Consider the following 24,005-nt stretch of genomic DNA (forward strand, 5'->3'; position numbering starts at 1 on the left):
ACACACAATGGAATATTACTCAGCCATAAAAAAAGAATGAAATAACGCCATTTGCAGCAACATGGATGGACCTAGAGATTATCATACGATTAAAAGTAAGTCAGAAAGACAGGGCTTCCCTAGTGGCACAGTGGTTGAGAGTCCGCCTGCCGATGCAGGGGACACGGGTTCGTGCCCCGGTCCGGGAAGATCCCACATGCCGCGGAGCAGCTGGGACCGTGAGCCATGGCCGCTGAGCCTGCGCGTCCGGAGCCTATGCTCCGCAATGGGAGAGGCCACAGCAGTGAGAGGCCTGCATACCGCAAAAAAAATAAAAACTATAAAAAAAATTTAAAAATAACAAAAAAGAGAGAAAGACAAATACCATATGATATCACTTATATGTGGAATCTAAAATACGACACAAATGACATATGTGTGAAACAGAAACAGACCCACAAATACAGAGAAGAGACTTGTGGTTGCCAAGGGGAGGGCGAGGGAGGGATTGGGAGTCTGGGATTAGCAGATGCAAACTATTATATATAGAATGGATAAACAAGGTCCTACTATATAACAGAGGGAAATATATTCAACATCCTGTGATAAGCCATAATGGAAAAGAATACGAAAAAGAATATATGTATGTATGTATAACTGAATTGCTTTGCTGTACAGCTAAAATTAACAGAACATTGTAAATCAACTATACTTCAATAAAATTTTAAAAAAGAAGAAAGCCATTGTGCAAACCCATGGCCTTCACTGCCATTTGGCTTTGGGGAGAACAGGGTTGTGAAAGTGCGAAGGAGCAGATTAGAAAGCTTTCTGGCTGTGTTCACTTTCATTTTAATATCCCTGCTTATAATTAATATTTTTTAACAATAATAGTTGAGCAGAGAAACCCAGAAAGGGCTGGCGTTGCAACAATAGATTTTTCTTCCCCTTAGAAAAGCTGAATCATGAGAGCACAAATCAGATGCAAAGAAACTTTTGCTCTGTAAATTCAGGCAGGAACCCTTGAAGGCTTGGGTTGAGTACCTCACAGTGTCAATCAAGTGGCAGGAACAAAGTGATGATGGAAATCTGCCTTAAAATAATTGCAAAGTCCAGCAGGTGTGGGAGGCCTTACCAGCTCTCCCGGATACTCAGAAGGGCAAGTGCCTCAGAGAAGCCCAGGTGGGGAAGGGGCCTCACACTGTAGGATGCGAGCCTGGCGCACCAGCCTTCGTTCACGTTGGAACAGGGTGATTAGGTGGAGGAGACCAGAATATTTTCCTACTTAGGAATTCAAATTAAAAGTTGCTTCCTTGGACTTCATAAAGTTCAGCACCACTGAGATGCTTTTTATTTTCCTTACTCCATAGAGCACCTTCCTTTCATGGGGCAAGATTCAGTCAGTCTCCTTGGAAATTGGCTGCTTAGTACCTTTCCCCGTAAGCATCAGGTCAGAGTGTGCTGGTCCTTCATTGCCTAGTCTGTCCTGGCTCTGTTTTAGCTATAAAGAAAGTGAGACACAGAAGAGGCTGTTTGTTTTGTCTAACCTCCAGTCCCCCATCCCACACCCAAAGCTAATACTTAATAAATTACTAACTTATCAAAAGCTTGGATATTTACATACACTGGCATACATACACTTTAATACTCACAATAATCTCATAACTACTATGTTCATCTCCATTACACATGCCATTGAAGCTCAGAGATGTGTTTAAAACAATAAGCCCAAGCCTCAGCAAGAACGTGGAAATTTAAACCCAGATAGTCTGACGGCACAACTCAGTGCTTCCTGCTTAAACTTTTCGACCAGGTTTCTGAGAGGCCCACAACCTCTCTGGAATTTGATGGTGAGTGAAATACAAAAGTAGAAAGAGAAGGATAATGAATACAAGATGGTGGGGAGCAGCTGGGATGATAGCACCTATTGCTTTCTGTTGCCTCCATGTACGCATTCAGCAGACAGTATCCTAAGGAAATAAAGGTAAAATTGAACAAGAATCATTCAATTGGTGGATGCATGAACAAAATGTGATCTATCCATATATATCAAATTTATAAATAACAGAATACTACTTAGCAATAAAAATGAAGGAAATACTGATCATGCTACAACACAGCTGAAGCTCAGAAACATTCTGCTAAGTGAAAGAGGCCAGACACAAAGAAGCATACATTGTATGCTTCCTTTTATATGAACTATCCAGAGAAGGCAAATCTGTAGAAACAGAAAGTAGATCAGTGACTGTCTGGGACTAGGGTTGAGAGCAACAATTAACTGTAAATTGGCTCATGGGACCTTAGTGGAGTAATGAAAATGTTCTAAAGCTGTATCATAGTGATGGTTACACAGCTCAGTAAATTAATTGAGAATTACTGAATTATATATTTTAAGGGGAGGTGTATTTTATGATATGTAAGTTGTACCTTAAAGTTTAAGATAACTGAGACATCTTCTCAAAAAAATGTTTTAACTATACAAAACAGCAGCATCTACTTAAGTACTACATTGTTAAACCCACATTATGTCAAAAGCACCATTATTAACAATAATTGAGTTTACAGGCACACCACCTTCCCATCAGTGAGCTCCACTTCTCAGAGGGTTACTTGCTGGGGTTACTCCTGTTCTGTTAGGAGGGTCTGGAAAGTTTTTTCCATGGGACTGGCCTTGTTAACCAAAGACTATCCAACATAGTCTTTTATTTACACAAAAGACTATGTGTAAACCAGAGGCCAGCATGTTCACAATGACTGATTATTTCCTTCTCTCTGCTTGGGAAGTCTCTGTGGGAAGCTGAGTTGAATGAGGTCTGGGAAGTGTAGACTCTACAAGAGGAGTTGGCTGGGTCATCTTCACAATCAGCCTCTATTAGCTGCAACTGCCTGCAGAACCCACCTCTGCTCTGATGTACCTGGCACTGTGAGATCTTGGAAATCTCATAAGCCCTTTCACAACTCAGGTTTCTCACCTGTAAAATAATAACTGCTTCATAGTCATGAGGGTAATATATGGAGAAAACCTCACAGAATGCCTGGCCATAGGAATGCTCACATGCTCACAGCTGTTGTTACCATTCAAGCAGACTGGCAGCCCCAGCTACAGCCAGAACATCCTCAGGCAGCGATCGAAGACACCCAGATACTTCGTTCTTGCTTGCTGCATCTGTTTTCCAGGTTCTGGGCCAACCACTCCACTTCTGTTAATCAATCTTTCTTGAACCGGGGAGAAAGTTTCCACTTCCTCACATTTCCATACCGTTCAGCCCCAAAGAGGCCACATTTACAAGTAAAACCTCATCATTTTTCAGACAGCATACTGAATGCCCTTTTTGGGTTTGGGGAACCCCCACCCCACAATTGACACCCCACGGGGCAGAGCCCGTTTCCCTCCGTAGAAGCTGAAAACACCAACACTTACTTTCCCAGCCTCCCTTGCACCAAGGGCTCAGACGTATGACCTGGACGCTTCAACCAAACACCTATAACCTGCTTTTGAGATGTGGACTGTGACACTACAGAATGGGGACCACTCCACCCTAGAAGTGGGGGGCAGCAGTATCCAACGTCCAGAATTGGTGGTATCAGTGCTGTAGGCTGGCTGGGGTGCCTCAGGCATTGGCAGTGGAGGCTGTATCTTCACAGGACCAGTTCTATGATATTATTTTTGGCATTGCTTCTGGCAATGCTAGTGTCCTTGTAAGATGAGAAACCAGAGAACTTGTACACTCTCTCTCCACCTGCACTAACTGAGGAAAGGCCACGTGAGGACAGAGCAAGAAGGTGGTGATCTACAAGCCAGGATGAGGCCTCACCAGAAACTGGGTCAGCAGGCAGGAAAACATTTAAAGGGTGGGGCTTCCCCAATGATCCTGACCTCCTCTCAGCAGTAGGAGGCTCTAATGGCCTGGTTCCAGGATAGTTTTCTTCCTCTTCCCCATGGGACAGGGGTTTTTTTCTTTTTCTTTCTCCAGCCTCATTTGATCTTCACCTGTACTCTGGGGTGAAAGGTTGCTCTCCTTCTCAAGCAGATATTACTTATTTTACCCAGCAGAGATGAGTTCAGGCAGGGCTTGGTTTCTTTTCCATAGCAGCAATTGCTCACCTCCCCCAGGCCTGCACTACCAAGAAAGTCTTCTCTCTGGTCTCCACCGGTACCAAGTGTTCCTTGTGAGTGCCGATGGAAGACCGTGTAGAAGTGCCTACACGTAGGCATAACACTCCCCTTGTGTCTCAGGCACCTTTCCTGAGATTTCAGGCCATTGGTTTACTTCAGTTCTCTGATGGGTTCAAGATAAGTTATGACTTTGTGGATTATCTGCCTTTTATTGCTAGGGTGGGAACTACCCTCTTCACAGTTTTCTACATTCTAGGCAGAAGGCAGAAGCCTGAAGCCCCTAGATTTAAAATAATCAAATAAAGAAACTGAACTTCAAATACTGCAAATTTGCCATTCTACATGACAACTTGGAGTTTTTGGATTTTTTTTCTATTGAAGTCACTACAATCAACCCTGAAAAGCAAAAACACTGACAGTATTGCTATTTCTGGAATATTCTGTGATATGGGACTTTATGAATCTGACACACTTATTATGTTTAAGACCTTTCCTATAATTTGTTATAAGTTGCTTCATTCAATACTTTTCAAATTTAAAACAAAAAGTGTTCTTCACTCATCTATGAGTAAGGATAAATGATAAATCTGGGTATAATCTTTTTTGAACATTAACACAGAAAGATCAATTTTGACAATATTAATAAATTTGGAGAAGATTCAAAAAATAAAAATTGCAATATTCATTGTACATCAGACTAATATGTAGGTTCTTCCTTTTTCTCAAAAAATATATTAATGTAAATTAAAATTATTTATTACTTTTTACTCTAAAATTTTAAATGATTATACATATATGAAGTTCAATAAAAGAAAATTTTCACTGTTTTATTATTATTTCAATGATTACTGGAAATAATTTTGTAGAATAAAGGGTGTTAAAAAATGATGCACTACAGGTGTTGAGTAGGCTGGGTACATCACTGACAGAGAAATGTTATAGTGACTGGAATGACTGATCTATATTATCGAATAGGTAAATGAGTTACTGTTCCACAATTGTGGCAGGGAGGGGGTATGGGAGGAATCCAGTGAGAATAATATCCTAATGAAAAAAACTCAATCTATCAAAGTGCTAGCGAAATGCAAGGTGAATTTGGAATAGATATAGGAAAATCATAATGGTAATATCTGTCAACTACTGACTCATGACCAGCTGCAGATCTAAGATTGCAGCAATGAACTATAGTCTCTTGCTATATGATTTATATAACATATTTACATATTTTAGTAATCTATATAAAATTTTAAATAATATATATTTATATATTTTAATCTATTTTCCACTTTTTTCTTCTACACTATTTTATATACAAGATGTTTTGCAGTTAACTTTTCAATTTAGTCCACAGGTTACGTAATATCTAGACAGGATCAGAGTAAGAAGAGAAATAGATGTGACCCAGAGATCCAAAATGCGGAACCAGACACAGCACCGATGGTATTTTGGTTTGGGCCCACTGAGAGGAATGAGCACTTTGGGATGTCTTTGCTCTTGACTCTCTATTCTCCTCTCCTTGACCCTAATACAATTATTTTACCATTAATTTATTCTACTTGCTTTTAAAACTTGCCTCAAATCTTTTTTGATGCTTGTCAAGGTATAAATGAAAGAAAGTATGGGAAAGAGGTAGAGCAGAAATAGACCTTTAAAAGAAATATATGATATAGGGCCCTTATAAACAGAGCTGTTTTACACTCAATTCACTTTCCCTTTTTTTTCCAAATCATTTCTTAGAATAGCGCTTCACCTGACTTTCATAGAGGCCTAGAATCTGATCACTAAGGCCTAGAATTACCCAAGTCCTGTGGGGCTTTTGAGTTGGGACATCTTACATTTCTGTTTGGCTATTTAGATGTCTTTTATTTCCAAAATTTTGCCCACAAACACAAAGTCCCTGAATATTTTTGGCATGGCTTATAAACAGCACCTTTGGTACCATTTTCACAGATCAAAATGGTTCATAATAATAATAATTCCTATCGGAAGACATTATTGAGAACCAGTACTCTGCCAGTCTCTGTGCTAGGGTTACAGGTAAAAAAGACATGACTCTAACCGTTAAGGAGGAAAAGACTGAGATGAAAACAAACTGTGCTAATACAGTGTGATGTGTGCTATAATAAAAGTTTACACAAAGAAGTATAAGCGTTCTGAAAAAATTTACTGTGTCTCAATGAGAGGGAGTTCAGAGAGATGTAAGAGGGAAAGTTTCAGAAAAGTGACATTTAGTTAAAAAGGGATTTAATCAGCAGGGAGACAGGATATTTCAGACTGGGTTGGAAGATAAAAAGAACATGGATTTGGAGGTAGTCTTAATTCCAGCTACATGATTTATTAACAATGTATATATGAACCTTAGGCAAGTCACATCTCAACTTGAGTTTCTCACCAGTAAAAACGAGAGGGATTGCCTGAAAGATCTCTATGACTCTCCCTACTTCCTACAGGGTATATTTACAGCAATCTACACTTTAGACAATAATTCCTTCAAAACAGTAATAATACATTTCACAGCATTTTATATCCAATGTATTTCTTGATTATAGAATCCATACATGTTCTGTAGACCACTCTTCCCACAAAAAAGATAGTATTTTCCATCTCCCCAACATCTTCAATTTCTCTCTCGCTACTGGCATTTCTCCTTTTGTCACAAAGTATCTGTGCACAAGTTTATCATATCTTCGAAAGAAAGCAAACCTTCACCTGACTCTACTTGGTAATTATTTTAAACAGCCAAACTTCTGAAGTTTTAGCTCACCACTGTAACTTCTAGACTAGCTGTTAATCCTATCATGTGATCAAAACTGCTCAGAGATTGCAAGAAAACAACAAAATGCCGAAAATATTGTCCATATGAAATGACCAGCTCAAATCCGCTCCATCTTTCTGATGCCTTTAATGTTGCTGATGGTGCCTTAGTTCTGTTTCCTCTGCTCCTCTTGATATTTATTTCTTCAGTACACACGTAAGTCAATTCACTTGACATTCACTGAGTGCCTATTTTATGTCATGAGAGTAACAAGATCGTGTTTAAGGAGTTTACAATTAAAAAAAAAAAAAAACCGAGTTTCCAGGGAGTTCCCTTGCAGTCCTGTGGTTAGGACTCAGTGCTTTCACTGCTGTGGCCCTGGGTTCAATTCTTGATTGGGGAAATAAGATTCCACAAGCCGTGCAGCTCGGCCAAAAAAAAAAAAAAAAAGTTTATGATCAACTGGGTCAACAACTAACAAGGATATAAGGTAGGATGTACGTAAGTACTAGAACGCTTATGGAGTCCTATGGGAGATGTGAGGTGGCATTTAGGGGTGGACTTGAAGGATAAGATTTCAATTTATAGAAAAGGAAGAGAATCGTATCCAAAAGAAGAAACAGTAATTTTAAATGCACAGAGGCAGAAAGTACAATGTGTACTTAGAGAAACATTACTATAGGGTGAAAACGGAAGTTCTTTTAATATAAACGTATTTTTGTGAAAAGAATAAATAAATGGTAGTTAAAGAAACAAAAGGCTTATAGTGAAAATAACAGTCTTTTGCCCAGCCTTTTTCAGTCTCTGGTCTTACTCTTTAGAGATAAGCTTTCTTGGCCATTTCTTTGGATATTTGCCATCATATTTTAAAATAATGTACTTTGAATACTATTTCTTAGTTTATAAATTCTGGATATATCTACAATCTGCTCTGAGATGAAAATTTGACATTCTAAGAGCCATCCTCCTCATCTTGCAATTCAGATTTATCACATTTGGTTAAATCGATTATCAGTGTTTACTGCCTTGCAAATGTTGCTCATAAAGTACCAAGTTGTGTAGTTTAATTGCTATATAGCAGCCCATACTGGAGTTCAAACCCTGAATAAGGCAGTTCTTAGCAGTGTTAACTTTGAGGAAGTTATTTTATCTTTCTGCCATTTCCTCATGTGTAAAATGAGCACAGGATCTACAAGGTTGTTTTAAAATCAGATTAGGGACTTACCTGGTGGCACAGTGGTTAAGAATCAGCCTGCCAAAGCAGGGAAGACGGGTTCAATCCCTTGTCTGGGAAGATCCCACATGCCACAGAGCAACTAAGCCCGTGCGCTACAACTACTGAGCCTGTGCTCGAGAGCCCGAGAGCCACAACTACTGAAGCTGCGCACATACAGCCCGTGCTCCACAACAAGAGAAGCCACCACAGTGAAGAGTAGCCCCCGCTCGCAGCAACTAGAGAAAGCCTGCGCACAGCAACGAAGACCCAATGCAGCCCAAAATAAATAAATAAAATAAATTTTAAAAAAAATACCTCTTTAAAAAAATAAATTAAATAAAATCAGATTAAATAGAGTTAATACATGTAAAAGTACATAGAACAATTACTGGTACTGAGTATATAGCCAAAAAATGTTAGCTATTCCTATTACTGTGGGTTTTGTACTCGAGTTTACATTTGTCTTTCTCTTGTGCATTTCTAGTTGCTTCATCCATGTGGGACATGAACTGTGCAATATCAGGGGCTCCACTCACATGGAAAGAATAAATGAGGTTATGCAATAAGGCAATCTCTCTCTGTATCTAATATTTTATCAAGTCTTTTTTTCTAGGAGTCAAAAAGCCCTCTCAAAGCCCTCTGTCCTGCTCTAATAAAGGGTTTCTTTTTGTGCTGTCATCATGGGTCTTTCCTGTATTACTCTTCTGGATTAGTTCCACTGTTTCTTTGACCCCAAGTATCTTTATTTTTGATATACTCCAATTTGCTACAGCCTATCTACAAGCAACTTTTTTTTTTTTCTTGCGGTACACGGGCCTCTCACTGTTGTAGGCTCTCCCGTTGCGGAGCACAGGCTCCGGACGCGCAGGCCCAGCGGCCATGGCTCACGGGCCCAGCCGCTCCGCGGCATGCGGGATCCTCCTGGACCGGGGCACGAACCCGTGTCCCCTGCATCGGCACGCAGATTCTCAACCACTGCACCACCAGGGAAGCCCCTACAAGCAACTTCTTAAGACAGTGTGTATAAGTAAATTTTCTGAATCTTTGAATGTTAAAAAAAAGTTTATTCCATCCTAATAAATGACTAACAACTGAATGAAAATTTAGATGGAAAATAATTTTTACTAGCAGTTAAATTAAAAACTGCTCCACTTTTTCCTAGAATACAGTGTAGTTTTAAAGAAATCTGATGTTATTGATCCTCTTTTCTTTCAAGGGGCTTTTAAGGATCTTTTCTTCTGCCAGTGCTCTAAAATTTGACAAAGATATGTCATTTTTTGATTGATTACACTGAGCTGGTAGGTCTTTCAATCTGGAAATTTGTGTCATTCAGCTCTACATTTTTCTTGTACTATTTCTTTGGTAATAGAATCCCTCATTTCTCTATTCTCTCTTGGTGGAGTTTATTCTGTTTTCCTTCTGGCTTGGTCCATTCCTCATATATATTCTTGCTTCTATTTTCTATCTGCCTTTTGGTTTTGTTTTTCCAATTGAGACATCCTCTCTTACAGGGGTCCCCAAGCCCCGGGCCACAGACCGGTACTGGTCTGTGGCCCGTTAGGAACCGGGCCACACAGCAGGAGGTGAGTGGAGGGCAAGCGAGGGAAGTTTCATCTGTATTTACAGCCACTGCCCATCGCTCACATTACCGCCTGAGTTCCTCCTCCTGTCAGATCAGCAGCAGCATTAGATTCTCATAGGAGTGCGAACCCTACACTGAACTGCGCACGCGAGGGATCTAGGTTGCGCGCTCCTTATGAGAATCTAATGCCTGATGATCTGAGGTGGAGCTGAGGCAGTGATGCTAGCGCTGGGGAGCAGCTGCAAATGCAGATTATCGTTAGCAGAGAGGTTTGACTGCACAGAGAGCATAACAAATCAGTTGCTTGCAGACTCATATCAAAACCTATCAGCGAGTGGCAAGTGACGATTAAGCTGCATCTTATGGAGTAGACTGGACATAAGCAACACACGTCAGGTGTCACTGTCTTCCATCACTCCCAGGTGGGACCATCTAGTTACAGGAAAACAAGCTCAGGGTTCCCACTGATTCTGCATTATGGGGAGTTGTATAATTATTTCATTACATGTTACAATGTAATAATAACAGAAATAGAGCACACGATAAATGCAATGCACTTGAATCACCCTGAAACCACCCCCCAACCCCCGGTGGAAAAACTGTCTTCAATGAAACCAGTCCCTGGTGCCGAAAAGGTTGGGAACCGCTGCTCTATTACATTTCTATTCATTCATTCATTCAACAAGTGCTTACTGATGACTGACCTACTATATTCTTCTATGTCCCAGGCAATGTTCTGGTAACTGGAGATAAAGTAGTAAGATAATCCCAATCCTCATGTTGAACAAAATTGAAAAGTGGGTTAATAGTAAGTGCCATAAAGTACCATAAAGAAAAATTAAGCAGGCAGGAGGAGACATGAATGGAAGTAAAAGCTGTTTTAGTTAGGATGGTCAGGGAAGGCCTGACATTAGAACAGCAACATAAATGAAATGATTAAGCAAGACGTGACGATCTGGGGGAAGAGCATTCCAAGCAGAGAGAACAGGCTATACAAAAGACCTGAGGTTGCAAGAAGCCTGGTGTGTTTGACAAATACCAAGAGGCTAGTGCATCTAGTATAGAATGAGCAAGGGAGAGAAAGGGATAAGGTTGGAGGAATAGTCAGGAGCAGAGGGGGTGGTAATGTCACACAGAGTCATATTATGGACATGGTAAGGAACATGGGTTTTATTCTAAATTAAGCCATTCTGAGCAGGTAAGTACTACTTTAAAAAATAACAACCTGGCTGCTGTGTAGTAGATGGACTGTATGAGCTCAAGAGTGGAAGTAGGGACACCTACAAGTTTAATAGTCGAAGCAAATGTGATAGTGGCTTGGTTAGGAAAGTAGCAGACAGCAGTAAGTGGAAATCAGAGCCAGAATATATTTAAAGGTTGACCTAGTAAGAGTTGCTAATGAACATGGGCCATTAGGCAGAGAAAGGAATGAAGGATGATTTGGGAGGTTTTTGCTTGAGCAACTGGATAAATGATGTACTATTCAACCACCTAAGAAAAGATGAAGGAAGGAGCAGATTTGGGTTGTAATGGAAAGGGAAGAGGATTGCTGTCTTTTTTTTTTTTGGCCACACCGCACAGCTTGCGGGATCTTAAGTTCCCTGACCAGGGATAGGACCCAGGCCCCTGCAGTGGAAGTGTGGAGTCCTAACCACTGGGCCAACAGGGAATTCCCAGGATTCTGTTTTTAATCCTAAATTTGAAATGTCCCACATAACGGTTAAAAGCACACAGGTGAGTTGCACGCATGAGTTCAATTCCTAGACTGGATGGGGTAAGAGCCTATAAAGGCTTCCTTTTTCTCTTTAAGATGGAGACATACAGTAAGTCTGCTAAATATGAACGAGTTCTGTTCCAAGAGCACGCTGATCAGTCCAATTTGTTCCTAAGTCCAACAAAGTTAGACGAGGTACCCAACTAACACAATCAGCTGTATAGTACTGTACTGTAACAGGTTTAAAAATACTTTCCACACAAATAATACATAAAAAAACAAACACAAAAAACTAAGAAAACATTTTTAATATTACATTACAGTACCTTGAAAATTACAGTAGTACCAGCTACATCACTGCTGCTTTTATGCTTGCTTCCAGACATCCTGGGCTTGAAATAAAGATACTGTACTACTGTACTCTATACAGTACTGTAAAGTACACAAAAACACAACCACTTGCAGAGGATGCACGCACGTGACAAAGTACGCCAGACACGTGAACTAACTTATAAGACTGGACGTGTGAATGCATGTTCACATCTTTGAAAATTCGCAACTTGAAGGTTTGTATGTAGGGAACTTGCTGTAATACCCAGTTTGTATGTTAAAGTAAAAAAAGAAATTAACAATGCAAGAGAAAGATGGGAGTAAAGTCCTTAAATAGATGAGAGGGAAGACAGAGTATATAACACCAGATGCAGGTAGGAAGATAAATTTGATAATGGAAAGATTTAGTGCTCCTTGCTTCTATCTTTCAATATAAAAAATTAGTTCATTAGTTGTGAGGAATTAGAAGCTGTTGGAGATTTGAGGCAAGTAAGCTGTACAACGGTCACCTCAGAGAGTGGAAGACTGAAATGATCAGAGAGATATAAGATTTTAGCTAGGTGCTAAAGGCCCACTTCAGAATAGTGGTTATCAGTTCACAGTAACAGTACAACTGTTTTTCTCCAGGTAAAAACAGCTATGCAGGTATACATAGGAGCCGACTATGCAGAGATGAAATATTGCAAGGAAGGTCAGAAAGCAAACGATAAGGGGATGATTATAGTGATGGCCCATGGAATCTAAACTGGGTGAAGAAGAAGGTGAATAACAGTGAGTGTACCTGTCTCACCTTCAGGAATGTGGGGTATGGGATTAATGACAGTTACTGAACGGACTTCCCAGGCCGTCCAGTGGTTAAGACTCCTCGCTTCCACTGCTGGGGACGCAGGTTCAATCCCTGGTGGGGGAACTAGGATCTCACATGTGCGCGGCACAGCCAAAACATAAAAAAAAGTTACTGAAGATTTTAAATCAACCATGTAAGTTATCACTTTAGATAGAAATGGTCTAAACACACCAATTAGAAGACATGAGATCGTCAGAGTGGATTAAAAAGCAAGATCCAACTATATATATGCTAGTGATAAGAAATCTACTTTAAAGACACAGATATATTAAAAGTAAAAGGATGGAGAAAGATGTATCATGCAAACACTACCTGCTGGAGCGTTTATATCAATTTCAGATAAAGTAGACTTCAAAACTAGGAATTGGGGCTTCCCTGGTGGTGCAGTGGTTGAGAGTCCGCCTGCCGATGCAGGGGACATGGGTTCGCGCCCCAGTCCGGGAAGATCCCACATGCCGTGGAGCGGCTGGGCCCGTGAGCCATGGCCGCTGAGCCTGCGCGTCCGGAGCCTGTGCTCCGCAACGGAAGAGGCCACAGCAGTGAGAGGCCCACGTAACACAAAAAAAAAAACAAGAAAAAAAAAAAACTAGGAATTGTATCAGAGATAAAGAGGGACCCTGGAAAATAACAGATGTCAATTCCTCAAGACAGAACAACACTAAATGTGTACACGTTTTAAAACAAGTGAACTTCAAAACACACAAGGCAAAAATAAATGATATGAAAAGAAAAATATATAAATCCATCAACATAGTTGGAGACTTCAAAACTCCTCTCAGTAATTGATAGTACAAGTAGGCAGGAAATTATTAATAAAGACATAGATGACCTGAGCAACACTTTCAACTACCTTGATTAATTGACGTTCAGAATATTCCACTCAACCATGTCAGGTTATACTTCTTTCCAAGTACACACGTAACACTCACCAAAACAGACCATATGTTCCATGCCATAGAGCAAATCTTAATAAACTTAAAATAATAAAAATCTGAAAAAATATATTATTGGATCATAATAAAATTAAATTAGAAATAAATAACCGAAATATCTGGGAAACCACCAAATATCTGGAATTAAACAATATACTATCATCTAAGTAGCCCTTGGATCAAAGAGAGTCTCAAAAGAATTTAAAAAATAATTTAATTTGAAAAAAATGAAAATATAACAGCAAAATCTGTGAGATGCATCTAAAGCAGTGCTTTATACTTTTTCTAATATAAGCATTAAGCACTTATATTAGAAAGAAAAGAAAGCTCTAAAATCAGGAACTTAAGATTCTACGTTAAGAAAAAAGAGCAGGGACTTTCCTGGTGGCGCAGTGGTTAAGAATCCACCTGACAAAGCAGGGGACACAGGCACCCTGGTTCAGGGAGATCCCACAAGCCAAGGAGCAACTAAGCCCGTGTGTCCCAACTACTGAGCCTGCACTCTAGAGCCCGCGAACCACAGCTACTGAGCCCACGAGCTGCAACTACTGAAGCCCGCGCGCCTAGAGCCCGTGCTCTGCAATAAGAAGCCTGCGCACCGCAACAAAGAGTAGCCCCCACTCGCCTCAACTACAGAAAGCCCGTGTGCAGCAATGAAGACCCAATGCAGCCAAAAAAACCCCCAAGAAACAAACAAAAAAAAGAAAATGGAAGAGGAGGAAACCCTCTCAACTCATTTTATGAGGCCACCATTAACAAAAACCAAAGGTAACAAGAAAACTAAAAACCAATATCCCTTATGATCACAGGTGCAAAAATTCTCAACAAAATATTAGCAAATTGAATCCAGCATCATATAAAAAGGATAATACATCATGACCAAGTGGGGTTCATTCCAAGAATGCAAAGCTGGTGCAACATTTGAAAATTAATCACCATTTAAACAGACTAAGTAAGAAAAGCCTCATGATTATCTCAATAAATGTAGAAAAAGCATGACAAAATTCAACATCCATTAAGCTTATAAATAGAAGGAAATTTCCCTAACTTAATGAAGAACATCTATAAAAAACCTATAGCTAATATAATTAATAAGACAGGCTGAAAATGAAGTAAAACTGCCTCTATTCACAGATTACATGACTGTCAACATAAAAAAGTGTAGCTACCAAATGAGGAGACTCTGGGGGAACACTGAGTTCAGGGAGTAGTCAAGCTTCAATTTTGTTTATGACAATTCTAAAAATTAGGGCACAGTGGAAGGAGGTGGAGAAATGGTTAGTAAGACTCAGTCAGATTAGGAATTAGTTTCTTACGGTTAAAACTATGTTTTAGGTCAAATAACCTTTGAGTCTTGAACTGGATGAATTAGATAAACTAGATAAAAAGCACGATGTGATTAGTCTTGAAAAGCTCTAGAAGTTGTATAGTTAGTTACGATTATAGCTTCCTTCTTGGGATGGGTTCCTTAGGCAGTTTGTGGTGATAAAGTGTGTGACAGATCATGGAGGTCTTATAAGGAATGCTTTGGGTCTCCCTTAAATCCTGTCAGGACAGAAAAAAATCTGAAAGAGAATCAATTTTTTTAAGTTTATTTATTTATTTATGGCTGCATTGGGTCTTTCTTGCAGTGCACAGGCTTTCTCTAGTTGCAGTGAGCAGTGGCTACTTTTCGTTGCAGTGCGCGGGCTTCTCACTGCAGTGGCTTCTCTTGTTGCAGAGCATGGGCTCCAGGCATGCGGGCTTCAGTAGTTGTGGCACGTGGGCTCAGTAGTTGTAGCTTGCGGGCCCTAGAGCGCAGGCTCAGTAGTTCTGGTGCACAGGCTTAGTTGCTCCATGGCATGTGGGATCTTCCCCAACCCCCAACCAGCGCTTGAACTGGTGTCCCCTGCGTCAGCAGGCAGATTCTTAACCACTGCGCCACCAGGGAAGTTCGAGAATCAATTTTTTATTTTTATTATTATTATTTTTTGCCATACGCAGGCCTCTCACTGTTGTGGCCTCTCCTGTTGCAGAGCACAGGCTCCAGACGCGCAGGCTCAGCGGTCATGGCTCACGGGCCCAGCCGCTCTGCAGCATGTGGGATCTTCCCGGACCGGGGCACGAACCTGTGTCCCCTGCATCGGCAGGCAGACTCTCAACCACTGTGCCACCAGGGAAGCCCCATGATCATTAAAAAAAATTTTAAGTTCTTATTTCTTAAAGATCCTTTTTTCTTGTTAGTGTTGTATGGGTGCAAAGAATTCTTCAATGTCAATTAAGAATAACTAGACTTTTAACCACTCTTCTGTTTCCTACATTGTTTCCTCCAGTTTTTTTTATCTTGGTTTCATGTTGAATGCATTTCTCAAATTTTTTATCTTAGTTTTTTGCATATGGTTAAGGGTGAGGCACTGAAAGACTGATTAAGAATACTGTGACTATTGTTTATTGGCTACCATCAGATCATCAGTTCCTTTCTTTCATTTTATTAATCTTACCCCAAACTATTTTATCTTTCTAGTCCTCTATGTACTGAAATGGCTGCTCAACGCTGCTGCACAGCTGGCATTATGGATTTCTCTTCATTTATCCCAGAAATAACAAGCTCTGGCTTGTATCTCATCTTTCTTTTGCACGGCTTACTCCTCCATTTTGGTGGAGTAGGTCATTCAAGTACTTACCAAGAAAGGGACAATGGGAAGACAAAAAAATTCTTTGACACTTGGAATATATGAAAGTATCTTTATTCTACACTGGTACCTCAGTTGGGAATAGAACTCTGTTAGAAATAATTTCCACTCAAATCTTAGAAGTCATTGCTTCCCATATCACTACTGAGAAACTTGATACCATTCTTATTCTCACTTCATTTCAGGGGCCCACTCTCCATATTCCAATCTCGTTTTTTGGACTTTCTCATTTCTCCTAATGTTCTGAAACAAAATATGCCTTATTACGGGTCTTTTCCCATTCACTGCATTCATTGTGCTGAGTGCTTTCAAAGTGAAGAGTGTCAAGTATCCTTGATTATTTTCTTGATCCTTTGCTTTATTCCATTTCCTTTAAGAAACTCCTAATAGATGTTGGACAATCTGGAATGGACCTCTTTAAAAAAAATCCGTATTTCTGGATTTTTAAATCTTTCTTATACTCCTTAAACTTCAAATGCTTTAATTTTTAATTTGAGCTATATTTAATTTATAAAATCTTTTCTTTAAAGCATTCTGTACTTTCTTCATAGATACAATTTCTTACCTTTGAAAACAATTCATTTTCAGGTTTTCTTCTTTCTGTTATCAATCCTGTTTTGGTCTCGGTTATTAGTGCTGGATCAACCTTCAAAAATCTAGTGATTTTTGAGTTTGTTCATACTTTGAAATTCACTTGGTGGGGACTCAACTTTCTCACTGAAAAATCTTCAAATGTCCGAATCCCTTTTGAGGTATTTTTCTAGGACCACTGAGTTTCTACAGAAAAGGATCCTCCCTCCTTTTCCCTTGAGACTTGTCACCATTCTAGAAACTAGGAATATGCCATCCAAGTACACAGAATTTTAACTTATCTTCATTTTCAATCTATGACTGGTATCTCTCAGTCTGAAGACTTGTTTCAAATTCATAAGACAGCAATTCTCATTCCATAGTAAGAGGACAGTAGTAAACTACCTACCTACCTAACTGGGTAGAAAGGAATAGACTTTCAATCAACCCTACTTCCAGCTCAAAATCTCACCCTTACATTCAGCAGTGTCTTTTTTTCTCCCATTTCTAGGTTATTCTGAGTCTTAAGGAGTAAATCAGCTTGCTTCTAAATAAGCATTCCTTCCATAGTCATATTTTTAGGTTTGAACTTCCTCTACTATACCAAATCAGTTTCTACTCTTCAGTCTGCTTTCCATCTTCCATTCTGTGGCGCTACAGATTCATACCTTTAGAAATGTCACTTCAGTGGAGTAAATTTTAGGAGGCAGCTAGTATTAAAACATTAGTGGTACCCATTATGTTAAAGTCCAGGCAGCATAATTTGTAATAGAGAAAATAGGAAACCATCCATACACCTAATAGGGTAATTGATATGTAAAATATGGTAGCCCTACTCAAAGACCTATTTATAGTTATTTAAAATATTCATGTAAAGAATTTTTAATTTTTTGTTTGTTTATTTAATTTTGGCTGTGCTGTGTGGGTTGCAGGATCTTAGTTCCCTGACCAGGGACTGAACTCAGGCCTCAGCAGTGAAAGCACCGAGTCCTAACCAACCACTGGACTGCCAGGGAATTCCCAAGAGTTTTTAAAGAACTGTGATTATCAGTTTTAAAAAGTCAAATATTGACAATTATATACTATTAACTTAATTGTGTAAAAACAGCACAGCAAGGAGAGAATACTCCAATATACTTAAGTAAACTCTAGGATGTAGAGTTAAAAGTTTTTTGAGTCTAAGGTTCCTGAAATTAGCACATTTTTACCACTAAAACTGCTTTTAAAAATAAAAGCAAAGCAAGAGATATAGTGGATAGAAAACCCAAGTTGTCAGTCTATGTCTTGTAATCTCTGGGCAAGTCAGGGCCTCATTTTTTCTATCTGTAATTTGGAAGGGCTATAGGATTTTCAGAACAAATTTAGTATTATGATGAAGACCAGGCCCAAATTGTGAGAGTTAACAAAGAAAAGATGCAGACTATTCAGAAGGCATCATTTTGTAAATGTGATAAGAAGTGAAGTAGGAAAAGGAAATAAAAGCATGTAATGAAGAGATATGGAGGAAAGAATGGCTAGATAGTACCAAAAAAAAAGAAACAACTAAGACTTGTAGAAAGCAATAAACAGTATAAGGAGGTATCCTTGAGAAGAGAAGAAGCTTACTCAAAGGCCCAGTGAAGAGAATATCTACTGAATCGAGTTGAAACGGTTGGGGCTAGAATGTAGGACTGGTAACTTGAACAAATTAAAAGGATTACCATTTAGGGCCAAGGTCTTTGACTACACTCCCTACATGCATGTCTTCCCACCCAGGCACTCTTTCCCCCCCCTCCTACCCTCCCTTCCAAGGGAGGGAGGGTGTGATCAAGGTTCACAACCTTGATCTTTTACTACATCTTGCCTTTCTTTCTTCCTATCATAATCTCTCCCTCTCTCTTCATCTTTTAATTACTTCCCCAATCTAGGTATCAGTCTCCTTTCAGTTTACTTTTGATCTTACCTCTACCTCAGTTCCAACGCAAATTTGTTTCAGTGAGTAAATGCCCCTTACCTGTACATGCCCTGCGGCCAAAGTCACACTACTTTCTCAATGCTTCTGTGTATGCAACAGCCCTCCCTCAACCTAAATTCCATTACTAAGTGAAGATAAAGGTTAGGGATAAAAATAGGGAGTGAAGAGATACTAGGTATAATTGACGGAAGAGAAATGTAATTAACTTATTGTTACAAACAAAGCCTAGAGTTACTTAAAGAAGAATAAGGGCTCCCCTGGTGGCGCAGTGGTTGAGAGTCTGCCTGCCGATGCAGGGGACACGGGCTTGTGCCCCGGTCCAGGAAGATCCCAAATGCCGCGGAGCGGCTAGGCCCATGAGCCATGGCCGCTGAGCCTGCACGTCCGGAGCCTGGGCTCCACAACGGGAGAGGCCACAGCAGTGAGAGGCCCGCGTATAGCAAAAAAAAAAAAAAAAAAAAAAAAAGAAGAATAAGCATATTGCTTAATGACCTGGAGACAACTCAAAAACAAAAATCAGAGATATTCAGAAGCTACTGTCTCTATGGATTAGTAGTAGAGGTAGGAAGAGGATCACACATTTTCCACTGTGGACTCTCCGCCACTACTAATTTTTAAAAATACATGCTTACAGGACTTCCCTGGTGGCACAGTGGTTAAGAAACCACCTGCCAAAGCAGGGGACATGGGTTTGAGCCCTGGTCCGGGAGGATCCCACATGCCATGGGGCAACTAAGCCCATGTACCACAATTACTGAGCCTGTGCTAGAGCCAGAGCGCCACAACTACTGAAGCCCGCGTGCCTAGAGCCCATGCTCCACAACAAGAGAAGCCACCGCAATGAGAAGCCCATGCACCGCAACAAAGAGTAACCGCCACTGGCCGCAACTAAAGAAAGCCCATGCGCAGCAAAGAAGACCCAATGCAACCAAAAATAAATAAATAAATTTTAAAAATACACATTATTTGGAAAAATAATTTTTTAATGAAGAAAATCAACCATGCTAATAATCACCTCAGCAGACTATTATCCTGAATTTGTTTCCTTATTAAAGTTTTGCCTTTGTTTTACCTCCAGGTCATGACATCTTAAGGTTAACTAACCGAAGATGAACTACCTCTTCTCCTCATATACACAGAAGTATGACATTATGCAATTAAGAACTAAAGTATCTGTAATGGAATACAATGATTTTTAGGGCCAATTAGATTTTGAAGTTTAAAAGATCTTTTTCTATGGGTTGCATAAACCAAGAACAATGCTATTTATTCTATTCTTCCAAATATCAGGAAAAAAGTGTGTCCGGTGCATGTAAAGCAACTTCAGTAGAAGTCATGAAACCCTACAGTTGAACTTAGTTCATCAAAACATTCTATTCAATTCATACCATGAGGAATGGTTTGGATATACTTCCCTTGGAATGAAGACCTCACTCTCACCTGAACTGGTTTTCCTTTTCATGCTTGCAAAGGATCCCTCCATATTTCCTATTTTTAAGGAAAACAAGAATAGCATTTTAGGTCTCAAAAAGCTACCAGGTTTAGTAGGCACATATAAATAACAATATTAAGGGACTGTCCCCCCAAATAACCTGTGACTCTAGGTATTCAACTTATTTTAACTGATCTATTTTAAAAAAGGAGACTGGAAGTTCTCCTTTTCCTTAAAATTCTGTAATTCTATGAATATGGTTAGGAGATACCACTGGAACGTCATTAATCCTGTTCCTCAGTATTACTTAGAACAGGAGAACATTCATCTATCAATATAATACAAATAATAATGCATATAGCAAAGGAATATATATTTTTCACACACTAAAAATGAAGAGCTGAGGAATACAGTAACTAGAGAGCTGAATGTTAGCTGTGTAGGAGATAAAAGTCACTATTTGTTGCTCTTAAATAAAAATTAGGTATATTCTGTACATGTAGCTAAGCTTTTACACTAAGGGAGAAACAAAGTACTAGGTGTATTAACTAAGTATGAAATACTCTGAGTTTCTGAAATTTTGCCCCGCTTCATAGTGTTTGCCTTGTTTTATCTGTGTATCTTGAAAAAAGGCTCTACAAGTATCAAGTATTGTAAACTGAATATTTAAAATATTGCGCTTCTTGACTTTGGTCAACATCCTATTAAAAAGTAATTTACAATAAAAGATTAAGTAGATTTATAAAGTTGTGCTTAAATATACTTTTACTGAAATTCAATGAGGGAAAATGAACATAACATGAATACTTGAGTAGATAGTACATTACTGTAGGAAATACTCCTAAAAACTTCAGAGAATTCATGTTAATTCTTTGACGAATGAGACAAAACACGTACCAAGTGTTTACTATCATTTCAATTTGACCACCCTGTGCTAAGGATTAGCATGAGCTCTCTCGAATTCCATTTGTTATCCTTGATTTTTAATATGTAAGGATATAGCTTGCTCCATGAAAAGAGCCCTTCATAAGTGGTATTCCAGTGAGAAGCAATTCCATCTCCAGGCTACAGTAACTCATAAGCCTGCTGAAAGCTGGTAATAAAATGCCCTAGAGACACAAAGTTAACAATCAGTTTGCCATATGAAATAATACAAATCCTAACCAACATAGCCTCTTCTAATTATCAGTATCAATAGAGGCAGAAGTTATCCAGAACAGTATAACCCAGAACTTGCTGAAACAATTCAGAGTCCTTGCCACTGTATAGGCACCCTTTCCAGAAAGATTTGTGTGCTTACATGAAAATAAATATTACTTTCAGTATCAACTATCTCTAGATTACTCTAAATTTTAGATTAGAATCTAGCCAAATAGTGTTATATTTTCAAATAGTTTTAATTAGAATTTCAACCTATTTTAAAATTCAAAGCACTAATATAATTTATTGCATTTATCAACATATACTCATTACTGTAAAACTTGCCTAGTAGAAATATCTACCTGGTTGTTTTTCTTGTTTAAAGCAATGTGGAGGATTAACTGCCTGTCTACTGATGAGCACCTAGAAAGAAGATATAAACCATTTTCAGGGGAAAACATGCATGCATTTATTTTTAAGAATTCCCAGTAAGGGGGAAAAAAAATTCAACATCTTTAAAAATGTGTTTATTTTTTTAAAAATCAGTTGTGTACAAAAGTGTTTCGTAGTTTTTAATTCTCAAGACAAATACCCAACCCTCCACCCCCAGCCCACCCTGCTTCAATAGTCTTTCTGGTAACCCACCCAATCTTCCCCTTACAGGAAGTTAACGGCTCAGAATAGATCCTCCTATAGAATTTATCATCACTAACAGATTGTTTAGAATAGAGATCTAGAGAAGCTAACAAGCAAGATTCTTTCTCAGTGAGGTTAATGAAAATCCCTATAATGGCAGTAGACTTCCAGCAGACACCACAACAAAGCACCATCAATTGCTGAAAGCTAAAAAATAGATATTTTCAATAGTATTTCATTTTCTATTGGAAAAGTCTTTAAATTACATTAAATAAGTCTTCTTCCCCCCAAAGAAATAGTCTAGCTTTTATTATGATGCCCGTAAAAAGTAGGTAACAGCAAGCACACAAGGATCATTTAACAGCACAGTGCAAATGATATGAGTCCACTCACCCCCTAGGACCAAACCGATAAACTGTGCCACACCTGGTTATTTACAGCAGCACTGAATATATACATATATATGTATATATTCAATGCTTGGTTGAAATAACCAAGCAAAAGGTGACACAACTTACATTTAGGTGATGATCACAGGTTTATGAGGGTAGATCAGTCCAATAGAGCAGTAACAAAACAAATGGGACAAGTGAGATACTGACATTCCCCTACCCTTATGCCACAAGATTTTTGATCCATATTGCAACAGTGCAAACAGAACATGTGACATAATATGCAGACACGGCAGAAAAGCCACACTTGAAGAAAGTCAGTAAATACTTCAGTAAATACTTCAAGTTACCTTCTTCCCCAAGTGACAGCAAATAGCTGATGTTAAGCATTTATTTTTAACTGGTACTAAAAGAATGGAAATGCAAATTTTTAAAATCAATGGTTTGTACCCTGGAACTGAAATTTCTTGAACTAGAAAAAGTGATTAATACAACATCATTTTGTAAAACTCCATGAAATCAAGTTAACTGTAAACAGCTTCCCTTTCCTATCCAAACACTGTTTCCATCTAGGTACAAGAGTATAAACTGGCTCCAACTCTTCCAAGCCCAAATTCATCTTTAAAACACCAAAAAAAAAAAAAAAAAAAAGAAAGAAAAAAAAGAAAAGCTTTTGTTTCCTGTGCTAACAAGGATCGTGGAACATTATTATACCCCTATTGTAGAGTTTTAAAAGCTCAAATCAGGCACACACTTAGAGCCAAGAACTGCTTTTCACATTGATAAACTTACAAAGCAGCAGTAATATGATATGCTGCATTCTGTAGTGCATAAATAAGCAATATCCACTTTATCTGCCAATTTTTTCTTATACTTTAAAATTATTTTGCATAGTTTTAAGTGCCACCAGCAATCACAAACGTGAAATACTTCCAAAAAAAGAAAAATTATGTCTTTCATTCCATAGATAACTCTCCTCAAAAGCAAAATGGTCAGAATACAAACACACATATATATACTTGAACGTGTTATGTGTTTAAGTAAATCATAGTCACAATTCCAAACATTTGGGGGAGCCAACACAGAGCATCTGATTTAGTACCAGTTTCTCAAATATTTATATATCTTACCGTATACTTATTTGGGTCACAAATTGCTACTCATTCATTTAGTCATCTGTACTGAAATACTACATAACTAATTATTTGTTCTTTTAAAGGTCAGGCACATACTCAGGAAACAGACCTGATTACCGTAAAAGCCTATAGGAGTATCAGTGACTTGTATCTGTCTGCCCTAAATGGGATAAAACTATTTATATTTTTTACCATAATTTTTGAGGCCTTCACAACACAAATCACAAATGATTGAGAATTATAAAAATAATTTCCATCAGGGTACCTCTTCCCTAGACCTGCACTTTTTAATGTTCTTTTTCCGAACATATATAAGACCACAGAAAAGAGCAACTGCCTTTATTTCTGTTTGGGAAATAAATCTACCTGTAGAAAAGTAGGAAAAAAACAAACAAACAAAACAACAGGAGGCGACAGTAGGAAAGGTACCAGAAAAAGAAAGAGATTATTACATTAAATGTAAATGAGGTAAATTTTAGAAATGAAAAATCCATTATGAAGAACCTCTCATACAAAATATTGTACTTTTCAATTTCCTGGGCATTGGGGATGTTGAACTGTAGTTAGATGAGTAAACCCTAAGGGGCTAATGTGCATAAAAGTC

Source organism: Mesoplodon bidens, assembly GCF_964165515.1.
Source record: "Mesoplodon bidens genome assembly, chromosome: 1".
In the NCBI taxonomy this organism is placed as follows: Eukaryota; Metazoa; Chordata; class Mammalia; order Artiodactyla; family Ziphiidae; genus Mesoplodon; species Mesoplodon bidens.